The sequence below is a fragment of the Triticum aestivum genome, chromosome 7A (assembly GCF_018294505.1).
Source record: "Triticum aestivum cultivar Chinese Spring chromosome 7A, IWGSC CS RefSeq v2.1, whole genome shotgun sequence".
Classification (NCBI taxonomy): Eukaryota; Viridiplantae; Streptophyta; class Magnoliopsida; order Poales; family Poaceae; genus Triticum; species Triticum aestivum.
In genome coordinates, this window is record NC_057812.1 from 38,341,298 (window position 1) to 38,361,534 (window position 20,237).

General features: G+C 43.8%; 2 long non-coding RNA genes across 2 annotated transcripts; both read right to left on the reverse strand.

Moving 5' to 3' along the window:
* Positions 1 to 1,188: 1,188 nt before the first annotated feature.
* Positions 1,189 to 3,246, reverse strand: LOC123152505 (uncharacterized). The gene is made up of 3 exons (XR_006476217.1): positions 3,211 to 3,246; positions 1,411 to 1,787; positions 1,189 to 1,285 (listed from the first exon to the last, which is right to left on the reverse strand). It is a non-coding gene; the product is annotated as an uncharacterized lncRNA (long non-coding RNA).
* A 444-nt stretch (positions 3,247 to 3,690) lies between these two features.
* On the reverse strand, positions 3,691 to 5,463 carry LOC123151700 (uncharacterized). Its single transcript, XR_006475780.1, has 2 exons — positions 5,168 to 5,463; positions 3,691 to 4,383 (listed from the first exon to the last, which is right to left on the reverse strand). It is a non-coding gene; the product is annotated as an uncharacterized lncRNA (long non-coding RNA).
* Between the last annotated feature and the right edge of the window lie 14,774 nt (positions 5,464 to 20,237).

Here is a 20,237-nt window from a genome sequence, read left to right on the forward strand (position 1 = left end):
GCGAGAGCAGCCGAGTAATGGCTGTTAATGCACCAGAGAGTGGTTTAGCTCCTCAAGAATTGGTTGATATGAGTGAAGTTTATGCCCCTACCGTCTACAAAGACTTGATTTACCTAGTACTATTAGGAGGCATGTCTGCTAGATTATGTAGATACAATCATAATATGCCTCGTTGCTGGATTCGCTAAGCAATGGTTGCTTGTCTCCCGATGTCTCCAATTCCACCGAGTTCCTAATACATCTCAGACGGCCACCTATTTGATGTGCGGTCATGGTAGAGAGAAAATATGGTGGTAACGAGAAGAGGTGAATAACAATGTATTTTTTCATGGGATGGAAGCGACGAGAGTCTTGACCTCACTACAGGAGTTTGGCCTTTAATGGCATGCAGTAGTTGGTGCTAGCTTTTTTTTTTCTTGAATGGTTGGTGCTAGTGCTACGTGTGCCTAGCATAGTCACCACGTATATAGCAAGGCCAAGAAAGGAAACAACAAGTAGGAGCCCAGATATTTCTGCTATAACACATGCCTGGAAGATTGCCATTGCCCATACTTTAGTTACTCATACTTATGTTTCACGTACAACATGCCTTATCTTTAATAAAGGAGTACCAAGTGCGCCCATCATGACACCATCAATCAGTTTTCCTTCTTTCTCGGTAGGCATAGCAAGTGGAAGATCGCCTGCTTTCTCCTCACCAGTTTCATGTCTTTTATTTATAGACCAAATTTCTTGTTTTGCTCTTCTCATCTTCTCCAGTGACAGCTTCGCTATAATTTATTTATACTAGTAAGCATGCACGTGCAACGCACGTCCTGCCAATTCAATCCATTTTTCAAATTCCACCTCTATTTAATGTGTTCCCTTTTCTATAGTTTTTGTTCTTCTACACCTTTTTTTAATTCAAACAACTAAAGAACATAAACATGGAAATACGATGTGCTATTCCCGAAAGAAAATAAATGGAAATATGATACATATATACATAATGAATATGGATTATCTAGGATGATAAGTACAACATTTGGCTAAGTATCCCCGAGACAATAACTTCATTATTTGAAGTGCATTGTTTGACCAGACTCACAAAAATGAAGAGCTTATTTGAACAGTGCGCAAAAAGGGCTCTTCAGATGTATTGTATCAAACAAGGAGTCCGCGACTCAAAAAGGAACAAAATTCTGAGTGGTTTGGAAGCATTCTCAATAGTTCTCCTCTTTTTCCGCCTCGGAAGCATTCTTCATCCAGGCTCCCAAACGCTTCATCTCTCGATACAGAGCTTTGTCTATATATAAAGATTAAAGAGTCAAGGTACTAAACATGCATGACAGATATGTCCAGTCAGTAATAAAATTAGTTTCTAGCGTTCTTGGAGGATTTAAAGATAGGACACTACCGTCTTAAGCTAACCTTATGGAGACTTTTGTATATTTAATGCATACTTCCTTTCATTCTTAGACTGATCAAGTGAAAGTTGTGAGATAAAATATTTCTCCTGTGTAGACTCTTTAGCAACTATAACCTTCAAGGTGAACAATCAACATCTTTGCTTCTCAAAAGAGGCACATAGTTGATTTGCTGCTGTACAAGGATGGTAATCTGAAACAATTATGCAGCACAAGATAAGTGCTAAGTCGACCATTGGTAGCGAATCTACCAGACTCGGGAGGATCAAATTATGTGATTTTACATGTGCATCATAGCCATCAAAGGAAAATAAAAGTCACCCAATGGAACCAAAATTTCACAAAGCTTAGTCAAGTTTTCCTATATTGCATATCCTCCCCCTGAAACAAAGAAAATAGTATTATAAGCTATGTAAAATATAACAAGGATAGCGGATGAATGAAACAAAAAAAATTTGCATCCCACCAAACAACACTATGTTATGTAGTATTTACTATAAAAGGCCCTCTGCTCTAAATCCTGTGAGATATGGAGTGTGGTGGAAACATGCTGAACCAACATGAATAGGGTCCAAAATTAGATGCATACATCTTGAAGCACACACTGGAATTTTCAAATTGCCATCAAACCGCCGGAAACTCTTTGTGTCAAGAGAATTATACAACAAGACATGAAAAGGAATTGTAGGTTCAGACTAAATAATTACTAACCTTGGATTGTAGGTTCAGACCAAATAACCAAATAACTGACACACAAATATCAGTGGAATTAACTACAGTATACTCAACTACTATATAAAGAGATTTCAGATGCAGAACAACTACATAGTGCCCAGATTTGGTATCTTATCAATTGGTCCAAGTTTTTCATGTGGCAGCGCATCTCATTTTTACTCTCGCTGCAACAGCAAAACAGAAGAATTTAATTTAATGCCCAGTCACAAAGTGTAAGCCTGATTTAAAAGAATACCAAAAATAAGAGGAAGGACAATTACTGCAATTTTTATACTTCAAAGTACCACAAATACACCTCAAACTCGGGTTGGTAGAACAATAAGATGAAACTACTGCTATCCTAGATTTGATGCTTGTACAAGTTCAGTTAAAAGTGGTTTAACAAGTGTACAGCCTACCAAACTGAACTTATTTTTACTGCCTAGTAGATTAACCAAAACATGGGGAATTTCACACCAACCGACGTACTAATATACAACAAAAATAGTAGAAGAAAACAATGCAAGGACAGAACTTGGCTTCCCCCAGTTAACTCGTTGCAGTTTCAGTGGGTGGTGGCTTCCACTGTAACTCTGAACCTCTATTACTCTTTGGGGCAACTCCAAATATTTCACAACTGTTAAGTCAATAGTATGTATATCTTTTCAGCTAGCTTGTTATTTCTCGATGTTACAATACATTTATGTTGTATCCTATCCGCGTGAACGCTATGGTGCATAGTGAAGGTAGGCATAGATGTACAACAATGCCATGCCTAACAATATCCACCCTAGTTTCTGATTTCATTTTTGTGCTCTAACTTATCCTTGGGGATAAAGGAAAATTTTGTGACTGGGAAAATGCGCTACTAAGAACTATCTGATCAAACTACTTGCCAAGAATTTAATCCTCAGCAAGATGAGAATTAGAGCAAAGAGTAACAATTTATAAATGTAGTATTCCAAAGAATGTATAATAAAAAGAGAAGCGCGCTATATTTAGTTAGCTCAGAATGTTCTCATCAAGTTGTGATTCTGAACTTCTGATAGTGAACTCAGCAGACAAGTAAAAAGAGTAAGCAAGTAAGTACCAGATACGAAGCGAATGAACGACAATCTACCCATCTTGGACTTTACTTGTCAGGACAATGATCATGAAGAGGTAGAAAATCTCATTGCAGAGCATGATGAAAAACTCGAGGGATAGCTTGAAAACGCCCATACCTAGGGAATAAAAACTTATTAAAATGTTAAAAGTAAGGCTTCCCAACTCTAAGTATAATCCATTTCAGTAAATCTTGACCTTGCGGGATGGTATATCTAACTTGGAAGATACTCCACAAGCTGAAACATTCTTCTTCTCGCCGTCACTTGACAATGTCAGTTAGACATTCACTTGTCTAAAGATCACATGCTAATCATGTAGCAATCCTGAATGTGCAACATGCAACACACCATGTTGTTCTCTAACTCCATGAAAAACAGGAAAGGATCTTGTACCCCGATATTATCCTCATATGATTATACTGACCAGTAGTCACTTATTTCTACCAAACTTGCAATATTGCATGTTATGGTAGCAAAACCAGTAATAATATTCCCACATATAACACGAATACATGAAAGAGCTTTATTTTCTCATACATTATTCTGCTTGACCAAATACAAAAAAAAACAGGAATTTTGTATCCACTCAAAGTTTACCTAGAGCACATAGAGAATGTCATTTTACTCTTAATGACACTTTAAATGATTGATGATAAATGGTACTACAAACATGTTTACAACAGAATAGAGCTTATCATGATGTCATGTGAAGTGTTTTTCTTCACTTCCTCCGTTCTCTTGTCAGTACAAGTTTCAAGATCCGTCATGAAAGAGATACAAGGCAGACCTGTTTCCACTGCTTCTAGAGGTATCTCTTCTTGTGTCATACATTTTTCTTCTCCCTATTTTCTCTTATTAATTGGGTGGACCATTAGGAGAAGCGGTGAGAAATTTGATCGGAATGAATAGAAGATCAAGGAAAGCTACAACAATGAATAAATCAATTTGAAAGATTGGAAGGAGCAGAAGGAGGGATTTCACATCCTCACCAAAATTACTGTCGAATTCATGAACAACATCATGTGCTTCCCAGTAGTTATAATCCTATGCTTCATGTGAGAAAGAATACCATTAACCTGAAGGAGAAGTCCAGCCCCTGAATGACCACCCAAAAAAGACCTTCAGAAATATGGATCAGACCAGGAGCACATTGGTTCCTCTATTGGACAGTAATGTCATCAGCACATTTAGATCCGCACCAAGTCATTTCCATTCTTCTCAAAATATCACTATAACAAACTAATGAATTAAGCGTAAGAACTTTTTTTCCAACTAAATAGCACATACTAATGAAAATATGAACACAATTCTGTTATTTATCCATCATTTCTCAACTTTGAAAAACAAAATCAAATCAGACAACAGTATTGCAACAATTGGAGACAACACAACATGCGAAATAAGGGTAGAGAGATGCGTGAGTAGTCTGGCCCACACCAAATGGCAGCCTTTCTCACTTCTCTGGTGTCGCTAAGCGCACACTATCATAATGATAATTACTGAAGCAGCATGTAAACGTAGATTACAAGTAAATTCCTATTTAACAGAGTATAGTGTGCACCACATTACTTCATAGCCATTGTGAAATGAGCAAGCGAAAAGAGCATTTGACTACGTTAACCCCGCAATGGACAGCTAGGTCCTGCATATTGGCCTTTCTTATTTTGTTTCCGAAACCGGAATATGCGAGTAAACTTTATAACCTCTTCCGTTCATGAAGTTCTGCTCTTAAATAAAAATCGTCCAGGAGTGTATATGTGAAAGCAAATAAGATTGCTAATACATACTATTGCAAGAAGAAAGAACATAAGTGTGCATATACAGGACAAAAGAAGAAAATGTTTAACGTCGGGGCTATCATATTAACATACCAGCTCCATCAACTGTTATTTCTAATTGGGTAAGTTTGGTACCGAACTTTTATAAACCAGCCATTCGTACCTCAAAATTAAGCATCCCTCTATTTATCACTCTCCCGTGATTCAAATTCTGTAAAGACCATCATCTCTTCATCTGACAAGATTTCTCAAAAGATGTGACTATAACTCAAGAAATGAGAAGATTTGTTAAGTAGTGCAGATTGTACTACCAAGCAAGCAAAAAAAAGAGTTTGATGTTCAGATCGTTTCAGTACATTCAGGCAACCCCTCTTAAGCTTGCCTAAAAAACCTTTTTAAGCTTGGTACAAACAAATGCATTGATTTTGAAAGAGCAATCCTTTCTGCATCAAAGATGATTTTTTTCAGGTGCGACAGGGAACACTTGCTAGTGTCCAACACAACCTATGTCAGGTCTGCACAACACACCTATCCAGGGAACACATAAGTAACATGTAAAATGAATGCACGACCATACTGGGAACAGCTCCACGCGTGTTGTTGCCGTGGCCGCACACAACTCCATTGACTCGACGCCCTCAACCCACGGGGATCCCTGCAAGTAGAACCATAAGAAGAGTATTGTTCTCTGAAATATGTGCATCCGACGAAAATTAGTAGGGTCAAACAACTGCTTGTAAAATCCCTAGGACCCGAAAACAAAAACCACATCGCCCGGCCAGCGGCGGTGTATCCCTCGTCGTTGAGCGCTAGCCGACAATCAGGTATGCGGGAGGGGAGGCGGCGAGTCCAGCGCCCCGGCGTCTTCCCACGTCGCGAAAGATCAATTGGCTTGATCTAGGCTGCATCCGCTCTGCTCTCACCGGCAACAACGAGTTATATTAAGGCCGTTTCGCTCGAGAGAAGGAAAAAATGACACTGACCATGCTGGTAGCCGTTCCACCTGGAGGAGGGCGAGGTGCGACGACGACAGTAGCAGGAAGGAGGGATGGCGGTGGCGCATGGGGGCAGGGAGTGAGAGCGCAGCGGTGGGGAGGCGTCGAGGGCTCGAGGCAGGTCAGGGATGTGACGCCCCGAGACCGATGTGCCATGTGTCTTCCAGTTATTCGCTGTTGTTGCCTTGTCATTTGCTTGCGTGTTGCATCTTGCCATGTCATCATCCGCATTGCATCATCATGTTTTCAAAACTTGCATCCGTCTCGGTCTCCTCGTTACGTCTGTTGTCCGTTCTGAGCCCAGACACACTTGCACGTGCCCGCGGCATGTCCGAAATATTATTTTATAAGTGGCCGGAAAATGTTCTCGGAATGGGATGAAAGTTGACATGCGGTCTTATTATAGTGTAGATAGACCGCCTGTCAAGTTTCATCGCATTCGGAGTTCGTTTGATAGCCCAACCGTTAAACTATAGCGGCATATAGCCGGTCTAACGTCGGAGGGTTTCGGTCTCCGGAAACAGTCGCCGGGCCTCCCTCTCTTCTCTTCTCTCAGTTCGAGACCGTCTACACAGCTCACTACCTACTGCCAGGTCCAACCTAACCTCCCTCGTCAGCCCGCAGCCCCCCTCGCGCGCGTTCGAAAGTTGTACCGAACCCGACCCGGGGAGTCGTCACCGTTGTGTCCGGATCATCCCCAAACGTCTACAAAACATCTCCGTTTTCCTATTCGGACTCCCTAACTATTTTTTTTGCGATCGTCCGATTGCGATCGTAGGGACGTGATAGCACCTACCCAATTCCTAGCTGCTATTTATAGCAGATGAAACCCTACCTAAACTAGCCAACCCTAATTTCTAGGGATCCTCCCCTGTCCAATCCTCGCCGCCGCCATCTTCCCCTTGTTTTCAGCCCCACCAAATCAACTCTGCAGCCGGCACAGCTGTTGGGGAACGTAGCAGAAATTCAAAATTTTCCTACGTGTCATCAAGATCTATCTATGGAGAGACTAGCAACGAGGGGAAGGAGAGTGCATCTACATACCCTTGTAGATCGCTAAGCGGAAGCGTTCAAGAGAACGGGGTTGATGCAGTCGTACTCGTCGTGATCCAGATCACCGATGATCCTAGTGCCGAACGGACGGCACCTCCGTGTTCAACACACGTACAGCCCGGTGACGTCTCCCATGACTTGATCCAGCAAGGAGAGAGGGAGAGGTTGAGGAAGTCTCCATCCAGCAGCAACACAATGGCGTGGTGGTGATGGAGGAGCGTGGCTATCCTGCAAGGCTTCGCCAAGCACCACGAGATATGAGGAGAAAGAGAGGGAGGGCTGCACCAACAGGGAGAGATCTAATCGCGTGTATTGGGCAGCCCCTAGGCCTCATATATATAGGGGAAGGGGAGGAGGGTGCGCCCCCTCTAGGGTTCCCACCACTAGAGGGGAGGCAGCCCTAGATGGGTCTTGGGGTGGCGGCCAAGAGGGGGAGGAGAGGGAGGCGCAGGGAGCATGGGCCTTAGGGCCCATCTGCCCTTAGGGTTTGCCCCCTCTCCCCTCTAGGCGCATGGGCCATGGTGGGAGGCGCCCTAGCCCACCTAGGGGCTGGTGCCTTCTCACACTTGGCCCATGTATGCCTCTGGGGCCCATGCCCCCCCCTGGTGGATCCCCGGACCCCTCCGGTGGTCCCGGTACATTACCGATAAACCCCGAAACTTTTCCGGTGACCAAAACAGGACTTCCCATATATAAATCTTTACCTCCGGACCATTCCGGAACTCCTCGTGACGTCCGAGACTCCGAACAACATTCGGTAACCACATACAAACTTCCTTTATAACCCTAGCGTCATCGAACCTTAAGTGTGTAGACCCTACGGGTTCGGGAGACATGCAGACATGACCGAGACGTTCTCCGGTCAATAACCAACAGCGGGATCTGGATACCCATGTTGGCTCCCACATGTTCCATGACGATCTCATCGGATGAACCACGATGTCAAGGACTTAATCAATCCCGTATACAATTCCCTTTGTCTATCGGTACGATACTTGCCCGAGATTCGATCGTCGGTATCCCGATACCTTGTTCAATCTCGTTACCGACAAGTCTCTTTACTCGTTCCGTAACACATCATCCCGTGATCAACTCCTTGGTCACATTGTGCACATTATGATGATGTCCTACCGAGTGGGCCCAGAGATACCTCTCCGTCACACGGAGTGACAAATCCCAGTCTCGACTCACGCCAACCCAACAGACACTTTCGGAGATACCCGTAGTGCACCTTTATAGTCACCCAGTTACGTTGTGACATTTGGCACACCCAAAGTATTCCTACGGTATCCGGGAGTTGCACAATCTCATGGTCTAAGGAAATGATACTCGACATTAGAAAAGCTTTAGCATACGAACTACATGATCTTTGTGCTAGGCTTAGGATTGGGTCTTGTCCATCACATCATTCTCCTAATGATGTGATCCCGTTATCAACGACATCCAATGTCCATGGTCAGGAAACCGTAACCATCTATTGATCAACGAGCTAGTCAACTAGAGGCTTACTAGGGACATGGTGTTGTCTATGTATCCACACATGTATCTGAGTTTCCTATCAATACAATTCTAGCATGGATAATAAACGATTATCATGAACAAGGAAATATAATAATAATCAATTTATTATTGCCTCTAGGGCATATTTCCAACAGTCTCCCACTTGCACTAGAGTCAATAATCTAGTTCACATCGATATGTGATTAACACTCAAGGTCACATCCCCATGTGACTAACACCCAAAGAGTTTACTAGAGTCAATAATCTAGTTCACATTTACCATGTGATTAACACTCGATGAGTTCTGGGTTTGATCATGTTATGCTTGTGAGAGAGGTTATAGTCAACGGGTCTGAACCTTTCAGATCCGTGTGTGCTTAACAAATCTCTATGTCATGTCCTAGATGCAGCTACCACGCTCTATTTGGAGCTATTCCAAATAACTGTTCTACTATACGAATCCAGTTCACTACTCAGAATAATCTGGATTAGTGTCAAAGTTTTCATCGGCGTAACCCTTTACGACGAACTCTTTTACCACCTCCATAATTGAGAAAATTCCTTAGTCCACTAGTTACTAAGGACAACTTTGACCGCTGTCCTGTGATCCATTCTTGGATCACTCTTGTACCCCTTGACTGACTCATGGCAAGGCACACTTCAGGTGTGGTACACAGCATAGCATACTGTAGAGCCTATGTCTTAAGCATAGGGGACGACCTTCGTCCTTTCTCTCTATTCTGCCGTGGTCGAGCTTTAAGTCTTAACTTCATACCTTACAACTCAGGCAAGAACTCCTTCTTTGACTGATCCATCTTGAACACCTTCAAGATCATGTCAAGGTATGTGCTCATTTTGAAAGTACCATTAAGCGTTTTGATCTATCCTTATAGATCTTGATGCTCAATGCTCAAGTAGCTTAATCCAGGCTTTCCATTGAAAAACACTTTCCAAATAACCCTATATGCTTTCCAGAAATTCTACATCATTTCCGATCAACAATATGTTAACAACATATACTTATCAGAAATTCTATAGTGCTCCCACTCACTTCTTTGGAAATACAAGTTTCTCATAAACTTTGTATAAACCCAAAATCTTTGATCATCTCATCAAAGCATACATTCCAACTCCGGGATGCTTACTCCAGTCCTTAGAAGGATTGCTGGAGCTTTGCATACTTATTAGCATATTTCAGGATTGACAAAACCTTCCGGTTGTATCACATACAACCTTTCCTCAAAAATCGTCGAGGAAACAATGTTTTGATATCCTATCTGCAAGATTTCATATATGATGCAGTAATTGCTAATATAATTCCAACAGACTCTTAGCATCGCTATGGGTGAGAAAGTCTCATCGTAGTCAACTCCTTGAACTTGTCGGAAAACATCTTAACGACAAGTCGAGCTTTCTTAATGGTGATACTTACCATCATTGTCCGTCTTCCTTTTAAAATCCATATGTACCTAACAGCCTTACGACCATCAAGTAGTTCTTCCAAAGTCTACACTTTGTTTTCATATATGGATCCTCTCTCGGATAATATGGCCTCGAGCCATTTATCGGAATCCAGGCCCACCACCGCTTCTCCATAGCTCGTAGGTTCATTGTTGTCTAGCAACATGACTTCCAAGACAGGATTACGTACCACTCTGAAGTAGCACGCATCCTTGTCATCCCACAAGGTTTGGTAGTGACTTGATCTGAAGTTTCATGATCACTATCATAAGCTTCCACTTCAATTGGTGTAGGTGCCACAGGAACAACTTCCTGTGCCCTGCCACACACTAGTTGAAGAGACGGTTTAATAACCTCATCAAGTCTCCACCATCCTCCCACTCAATTATTTCGAGAGAAACTTTTCCTCGAGAAAGGACCTGATTATAGAAACAATCCCTTATTGCTTTCGGATCCGAGACAGGAGGTATACCCAACAATTTTGGGTGTCCTATGAAGATGCATTTATCCGCTTTGGGTTCGAGCTTATCAGCCTGAAACTTTTCCACATAAGCGTCACAGCCCAAACTTTTAAGAAATGATAGCTTAGGTTTTTCTAAACCATAGTTCATACGGTGTCATATCATCGGAATTACGTGGTGCCCTATTTAAAGTGAATGTGGTTGTCCCTAATGCCTAACCCATAAACTATCGTGGTAATTCGATAAGAGACATCATGGTATGCATCATATCCAATAGGGTGCAGTTATGATGTTCGGACACACCATCACACTATGGTGTTCCACGTTGTATCAGTTGTGAAACAATTTCCACAATGTCTTAATTCTGTGCCAAACTCGTAATTCAGATATTCATCTCTATGATCATATCATAGATCTTTTATCCTCTTGTCACGACGATCTTTCAACTTCACCCTGAAAGTACTTGAACCTTTCAATAATTCAGACTCGTGATTCATCAAGTAAATATACTCAACATCTACTCAAATCATTTGTGAAGTAAGAACATAACGATATCCACTACACGCCTCAGCACTCATTGGACTGCACACATCAAAATGTACTACTTCCAACAAGTTGCTTTCTAGTTCCATTTTACTGAAACCGAGGCTTTCAGTCATCTTGCCCATGTGGTATGATTTGCATGTCTCAAGTGATTCAAAATCAAGTGAGTCCAAATAGTCCATTTGCATGGAGTTTCTTCATGCATATACACCAATAGACATGGTTCGCATGTCTCAAACTTTTCAAAACGAGTGAGCCCAAAGATCCATCAACATGGAGCTTCTTCATGCGTTTTATACCGATATGACTTACGTGGCAGTGCCACAAGTAGGTGGTACTATCATTACTATCTTTTGGCATGAACATGTGTATCACTACGATCGAGATTCAATAAACCATTCATTTTAGGTGTAAGACCATTGAAGGTATTATTCAAATAAACAGAGTAACCATTATTCTCCTTAAATGAATAATCGTATTGCGATAGACGTAATCCAATCACGTCTATGCTCAACGCAAACACCAAATAACAATTATTTAGGTTTAACACCAATCTCGATGGTAGATGGAGCGTGCGATGCTTGATCATATCAACATTGGAAACACTTCCAACACATATCGTCAGCTCACCTTTAGCTAGTCTCCGTTTATTCCGTAGCTTTTATTTTGAGTTACTAACACTTAGCAATCGAACCGGTATCCAATACAGTGGTGCTACTAGGAGTACTAGTAAAGTACACATTAACACAATATATATCCAATACACTTCTATCGACCTTGCCAGCCTTCTCATCTACCAAGTATCTAGGGTAATTCTGCTCCAGTGGCTGTTCCCCTTATTATAGAAGCACTTAGTCTCGGGTTTGGGTTCAACCTTGGGTTTCTTCACTAGAGAAGCAGCTAAATTGTTGTTCCATGAAGTATCCCTTTCTTGCCCTTGCCCTTCTTGAAACCAGTGGTTTTACTAACCATCAACGATTGATGCTCCCTTTTGATTTCTACTTTCGCGGTGTCAAACATCGCGAATAACTCAAGGATCATCATATATGTCCCTGATATATTATAGTTCATCACGAAGCTCTAGCAGCTTGGTGGTAATGACTTCGGAGAACTATCACTATTTCATCTGGAAGATCAACTCCCACTTGATTCAAGCGATTGTTGTACTCAGACAATCTGAGCACAAGCTCAACAATTGAGCTTTTCTCTCCTTAGTTTGCAGGCTAAGAAAATCGTTAGAGGTCTTATACCTCTTGACGTGGGCACGAGCCTGAAATTCCAATTTCAGACCTCGAAATATCTCATATGTTTCGCGACGTTTCAAAACGTCTTCGGTGCCTCAACTCTAAACCGTTTAACTGAACTATCACGTAGTTATCAAAATGTGTATGTCAAATGTTCGCAACATCCACAGACGACGTTCGAGGTTCAGCACACTGAGCGGTGCATTAAGGACATAAGCCTTCTATGAAGCAATGAGGACAATCCTCAGTTTACGGACCTAGTCCGCATAATTGCTACTATCAACTTTCAACTAAATTTTCTCTAGGAACATAACTAAACAATAGAACCGAAGCGCGAGCTACGACATAATTTGCGAAGATCTTTTGACTATGTTCAGGATAATTAAGTTCATCTTATGAACTCCCACTCAGATAGACATCCCTCTAGTCATCTAAGTGATTACATGATCCGAGTCAACTAGGCCATGTCCGATCATCACGTGAGACGGACTAGTCAACATCGGTGAACATCTTCATGTTGATCGTATCTACCATACGACTCATGCTCGACCTTTCGGTCTTCTGTGTTCCGAGGCCATGTCTGTACATGCTAGGCTCGTCAAGTCAACCTAAGTGTTTGCATGTGTTCCAAGGCCATGTCTGTACATGCTAGGCTCGTCAACACCCGTTGTATTCGAACGTAAGAATCTATCACATCCGATCATCATGTGGTGCTTCGAAACGACGAACTTTCGCAACGGTGCACAGTTAGGGGGAACACTTTCTTGAAATTTTAATGAGGGATCATCTTATTTACTACCGTCGTTCTAAGCAAATAAGATGTATAAACATGATAAACATCACATGCAATCAAAAGGTGACATGATATGGCCGTCATCACTTGCTCCTTTTGATCTCCATCTTCGGGGCTCCATGATCATCATCGTCACAGGCATGACACCATGATCTCCATCATCATGATCTCCATCATCGTGTCTTCTTGAAGTTGTCACGTCATCTATTACTTCTACTACTACAACTAACGGTTAGCAATAAAGTAAAGTAATTACATGACGTTTATGTTGACACGCAGGTCATAAATAAATTAAGACAACTCCTATGGCTCCTGCCGGTTGTCATACTCATCGACATGCAAGTCGTGATTCCTATTACAAGAACATGATCAATCTCATACATCACATATATCATTCATCACATCCTTTGGCCATATCACATCACATAGCATACCCTGCAAAAACAAGCTAGACGTCCTCTAATTGTTGTTTGCATGTTTTACGTGGCTGCTATGGGTTTCTAGCAAGAACGTTTCTTACCTACGCAAAAACCACAACGTGATATGCCAATTGCTATTTACCCTTCATAAGGACCCTTTTCATCGAATCCGATCCAACTAAAGTGGGAGAGACAGACACCCGCCAGCCACCTTATGCAACTAGTGCATGTCAGTCGGTGGAACCGGTCTCACGTAAGCGTACATGTAAGGTTGGTCCGGGCCGCTTCATCCCACAATGCCGCCGAATCAAGATTGGACTAGTAACGGTAAGCATATTGAACAATATCAACGCCCACAACTACTTTGTGTTCTACTCGTGCATAGAATCTACTCAATAGACCTAGCTCATGATGCCACTATTGGGGAACGTAGCAGAAATTCAAAATTTTCCTACGTGTCACCAAGATCTATCTATGGAGAGACTAGCAACGAGGGGAAGGAGAGTGCATCTACATACCCTTGTAGATCGCTAAGCGGAAGCGTTCAAGAGAACGGGGTTGATGGAGTCGTACTCATCGTGATCCAAATCACCGATGATCCTAGTGCCGAACGGATGGCACCTCCGTGTTCAACACACGTACAGCCCGGTGACGTCTCCCATGCCTTGATCCTGCAAGGAGAGAGGGAGAGGTTGAGTAAGTCTCCATCCAGCAGCAGCACAACGGCGTGGTGGTGATGGAGGAGCGTGGCTATCCTGCAGGGCTTCGCCAAGCACCACGAGATATGAGGAGAAAGAGAGGGAGGCTGCACCAACAGGGAGAGATCTAATCGCGTGTATTGGGCAGCCCCTAGGCCTCATATATATAGGGGAAGGGGAGGAGGGTGCGCCCCCTCTAGGGTTCCCACCCCTAGAGGGGCGGCAGCCCTAGATGGGTCTTGGGGTGGTGGCCAAGAGGGGGAGGAGAGGGAGGCGCAGGGAGCATGGGCCTTAGGGCCCATATGCCCTTAGGGTTTGCCCCCTCTCCCCTCTAGGCGCATGGGCCATGGTGGGAGGCGCCCTAGCCCACCTAGGGGCTGGTGCCTTCTCACACTTGGCCCATGTATGCCTCTGGGGCCCATGCCCCCCCCCCCCCGGTGGATCGTCGGACCCCTCCGGTGGTCCCGGTACATTACCGATAAACCCCGAAACTTTTCCGGTGACCAAAACAGGACTTCCCATATATAAATCTTTACCTCTGGACCATTCTGGAACTCCTCGTGACGTCTGGGATCTCATTTGGGACTCCGAACAACCTTCAGTAACCACATACAAACTTCCTTTATAACCCTAGCGTCATCAAACCTTAAGTGTGTAGACCCTACGAGTTCGGGAGACATGCAGACATGACCGAGACGTTCTCCGGTCAATAACCAACAGCGGGATCTGGATACCCATGTTGGCTCCCACATGTTCCACGATGATCTCATCGGATGAACCACGATGTCAAGGACTTAATCAATCCCGTATACAATTCCCTTTGTCTATCGGTACGATACTTGCCCGAGATTCGATCGTCGGTATCCCGATACCTTGGTCAATCTTGTTACCGGTAAGTCTCTTTACTCGTTCCGTAACACATCATCCCGTGATCAACTCCTTGGTCACATTGTGCACATTATGATGATGTCCTACTGAGTGGGCCCAGAGATACCTCTCCGTCACACGGAGTGACAAATCCTAGTCTCGACTCGCGCCAACCCAACAGACACTTTCGGAGATACCCGTAGTGCACCTTTATAGTCACCCAGTTACATTGTGACGTTTGGCACACCCAAAGTATTCCTACGGTATCCGGGAGTTGCACAATCTCATGGTCTAAGGAAATGATACTTGACATTAGAAAAGCTTTAGCATACGAACTACATGATCTTTCTGCTAGGCTTAGGATTGGGTCTTGTCCATCACATCATTCTCCTAATGATGTGATCCCGTTATCAACGACATCCAATGTCCATGGTCAGGAAACCGTAACCATCTATTGATCAACGAGCTAGTCAACTAGAGGCTTACTAGGGACATGGTGTTGTCTATGTATCCACACATGTATCTGAGTTTCCTATCAATACAATTCTAGCATGGATAATAAACGATTATCATGAACAAGGAAATATAATAATAATCAATTTATCATTGCCTCTAGGGAATATTTCCAACAACAGCTCCTCCCGATCCAAAAATCCATCCCTACCAATCCGGCCCACATATGTTTTTTTTCCTTCTCTGGTTTTAGTATTTTTCGAGTGTATGCATAATTACAGAAATGCCATTATTCTTGCATTGTTCACATCTAATAAACCGTGCATCTTTTGTAAATAACTTATACATGTTAAATGCTTAGAATTTTGTCTGGTTTCATAATATGCTGCTGTCATCCATGCTTAAAATGTTTAAAATGCGGTTTGATTAAATTTGCCCCTATACCATGTTAAAATTCTTTATTTCATAACTAAATAACCGTAGCTCGGATTTAAATAAAATTTATATGTAAATGGGGTAGAAAAATGCATAGTTTATCATGGTGGCATCACTTTGCATGTTTAACAACTCTAAAATATGGTTTAGGGCAGAACAGTACCAAATCTATAATATGCTCATGGGGTTTTACCGGAATTGTTGTTCGTTGCTTCCGGCCTCATTTAAACTTGACTAGATAGGTAGTTTTACTTTGCTTCACCCTCTTGACATGCTAAAAAATTTAATCTTGTTGGGTACATAAACAAGAGAGAACTAAATAAGTCATGTGGTGTTTTCTTCAATATACAACTCGGTTGCATAATGAGCTCCACTTAATTTGTAGGATTGTTTGTGCACTTTGCCATGCCATGCTTCATTAAATCGGACATACATCATAGTCGATTGTGCATCATGCCATGATTATGTGATGGTTGTTTACTATGTTGTTTGCTTCTTTCCGGTGTTGCTTCTTAGGGTTGGTTCCGATAACGTCGCGTTTGTGAGGATTCGTTCGTCTACGTCCGTTTGTCTTCTTCATGGACTCGTTCTTCCTCCTTGCGGGATCTTAGGCAAGATGACCATACCCTCGAAATCACTTCTATCTTTGCTTGCTAGTTGCTCGCTCTTTTGCTATGCCTATACTGCGATACCTACCACTTGCTTATCATGCCTCCCATATTGTTGAACCAAGCCTCTAACCCACCTTGTTCTAGCAAACCGTTGTTTGACTATGTTACCGCTTTGCTCAGCCCCTCTTATAGCGTTGTTAGTTGCAGGTGAAGATTGAAGGTTGTTCCTTGTTGGAACATGGAGATGTTGTTCCTTGCTGGAACATGTTTACTTGTTGGGATATCACAATATCTCTTATTTAATTAATGCATCTATATACTTGGTAAAGGGTGGAAGGCTCGGCCTTATGCCTGGTGTTTTGTTCCACTCTTGCCGCCCTAGTTTCCTTCATATCGGTGTTATGTTCCCGGATTTTGCGTTCCTTACGCGGTTGGGTTATAATGGGAACCCCTTGACAGTTCGCCTTGAATAAAACTCCTCCAGCAAGGCCCAACCTTGGTTTTACCATTCGCCACCTAGCCTTTTTCCCTTGGGAGTCGCGCATCCCGAGGGTCATCTTTATTTTAACCCCCCCCCCCCCCGGCCAGTGCTTGTCTAAGTGTTGGTCCGAACTAGAGTCCTTTGCAGCGCCACCTCGGGGAAACTTGAGGGCTGGTTTTAGTTGTACGGAGCGCTCATCCGGTGTTGCCCTGAGAACGAGATATGTGCAGCTCCTATCAGGATGTCGGCGCATCGGGCGGTCTTGCTGGTCTTGTTTTACCTGTCGAAATGTCTTGTAACCGGGATTCCGAGCCTGATCGGGTCTTCCCGCTAGAAGGAATATCCTTCGTTGACTGTCAGAGCTTGTGATGGGCTAAGTTGGGACACCCCTGCAAGGATATGAACTTTCGAAAGCCGTGCCCGCGGTTATGGGCAGATGGGAATTTGTTAATGTCCGGTTGTAGAAAACCTGAAGTTGACCTTAATTAAAATACATCAACCGCGTGTGTTGCCGTGATGGTCTCTTCTCGGCGGGGTCCGGGAAGTGAACACGGTGTTGGAGTAATGTTTGACGTAGGTTGTTCTAGGATCACTTCTTGATCATAGTTGTTCGACCGTGCCTTTGCTCTCTCTTATCGCTCTCATTTGCGTATGTTAGCCACCATATATGCTAGTCGCTTGCTGCAGCTCCACCTCATACCTTTTACCCTTCCTATAAGCTTAAATAGTCTTGATCGCGAGGGTGTGAGATTGCTGAGTCCCAGTGACTCACAGATACTTCCAAAACCAGCTTGCAGGTGCCGAGGATACCGTGCAGATGATGCAATCAAGCTCAAGGAGGAGCTCGATGAAGATCTTGTCCTTTGTGTTGTTTCGTTCTAGTGGATCAGTAGTGGAGCCCAGTTGGGGTCGATCGAGGATCTGTGTAGCATTTAGGGTAGTCTTCTTTTATTTTGGTTCCGTAGTCGGACCTTGATTGTATTTGGTTGATGTAATGGTTTATTCATGTATTTGTGTGAAGTGGCGATTGTAAGCCAACTATGTATCTCTTTTCCCTTATTGTATTAAATGGGTTGTTTTCGAAGATTACCTCACTTGCGACATTGCTTTCAATGCGGTTATGCCTCTAAGTCGTGCTTCGACACGTGGGAGATATAGCCGCATCGAGGGCGTTACAGGGGAGGAGCAGTTGACGTCCGAGTGGATTGTGGGATTGGCTTCAATGTTGTCGATGGTGGAGGGGAGTGGAGGCGTGATTGGGGATGGTGGAGGGGAGTGGAGGCGGCTCGGCTGGGCGCGGCAGCCCGTGTGGACGGGGCGGACCGGGTGGCGCGCCGGCGGCCCTGGGCGGTTCGGCTGGGCGCGGCGTCCCGTGGACGGGGCGGGGAGGGGCGGACCCGGCGGCGCGTGGGCGTGGCGGCCCGAGCGCCTGGAGCGTGGGCGTGGCGGTCCGACGGCCGTGCAGACGGTGGCTGGTGGGGGAGGATGTGGGGGACGAGGTGGGGGCGATGGCAAAAACTGCCCGAGGGCGTGGTCGCGGGAGGGTTCGGAATTGTTTTTTTATTTTACGGAACGTGTTTTTGTGGATGGTAACCCAATGGCATGGTGGGTAATTAAAGCATAAAATGCGTTTGGTGTTTTGGAAGGATGTAGACCATTAGATCGCAGATTTGGATGGATAGAATGATTTGGTTTTCCGCCCTCTCATGCTTTTATAGTGGTAGTAGATACGGAACATATTGTACCCAGTCACTTGAATGCCACCCGTGATGGCTAGATCTGAGATGAAAACCAAATTACGTGAATAACACTGATTCTAGGTAAGCAGTTCCCACACATTTGTGAAGATCACCAATAATCTATTTCTTGTTATCATTTTGACAATCAAAACATCATTGGAAGGTACAGAGCGAAGCAAAGAAAGTACAGAAACAAAAACCTCTCATGTTCATTCACACATGGATTTTTCTTGTTAAGTTTGTAATCATTAAACACATGACACACACCCACACATGAGCATGTGCATCACACAGCCACTTCACACAGTCACACAAGCACATGTACACATCCGATAAGCACAATAGAATTGATGGAGACCGGGAATAAAATCTTCAATCTCGCTATAATCTTGGTGAATCTTGATGGTTGCATATTTCCGGCACCTAATTAGTTAATGTTGAATGTAAACAATAGCTGCTTTTTCTGGTTACTGTGTCACAAACAATCAACATATTTCCATATTATGTTATTTGAACAATTGGCACATCGCTCTTCTAGTGTTTTTTATATGGACATGGGTGACTCAAGATATTATTATTTTTAGTGCAAAAGCCTTTTTGATGATCTTACACGCAGCCCTTTTGGTGATCCCACATCTTAACATGGCACAAGATGGTTGTTCATGACCACAAAGGTTGTTCACCATGCAACCCTTTTGTGGAGCAGATGGTTGTTCTCGAGCGCAAAGGTTCTCTGTGTGGAGCAGATGGTTGTTAACGACCTCTAGGCTTACTGTGTGGAGCAGATGGTTGTTCTCGACTGGAAAGATTCTCCAACACGCAGCCCTTTTGGTGATCCTACACCTTAATATGGCACAAGATGTGCGGCTCTTTTCGCCCAACGAGTTGGCTATCCGGGCTAGGCTGAAGACACAGGCTGTGGGCTTTGCGGTCCTTGAGCGTGCAAGAAAAAAACAATGCGCGAGACATTCCAACCTTCGTGACGGTAACGCCAACACCAAATTATTCCGCTGATGGGTCAGCGCTAGAGGACGCAAGAACCACTTCCATCGAATCAAGCACAATTATGGATGGGTAACTGACCATGAATGTAAGGAGGAGATCATTCGTGATCACTTCTCGGAGGTCATGGGTAATGGTGTCATGGCGGCCAACGACCTAAATTAGGAGGAGGTTGGCCTCGAGGCCCCCGACTTGAGTAACCTAGCTGTCATGGCGCCCAACGACCTAAATTGGGAGGAGCTTGGCCTCGAGGCCCCCGACTTGAGTAACCTAGCTGATCCAATATCCATGGATGAGGTGTGCGAGTCCGCGAACCTATAAAATCTCCACCCCGGCTGTCCATTTGGCCAGAGCACAGACAGAGAAGGGAATTAGCACCCAATCTAACAAAGCAGTCTTGATCTCTCGATCCGGTGAGCAGCGGGAGAGATCGAAGTCAGGGAGCTGTGTAGGTGCCTGATCAAAGCTAGCAGGATCC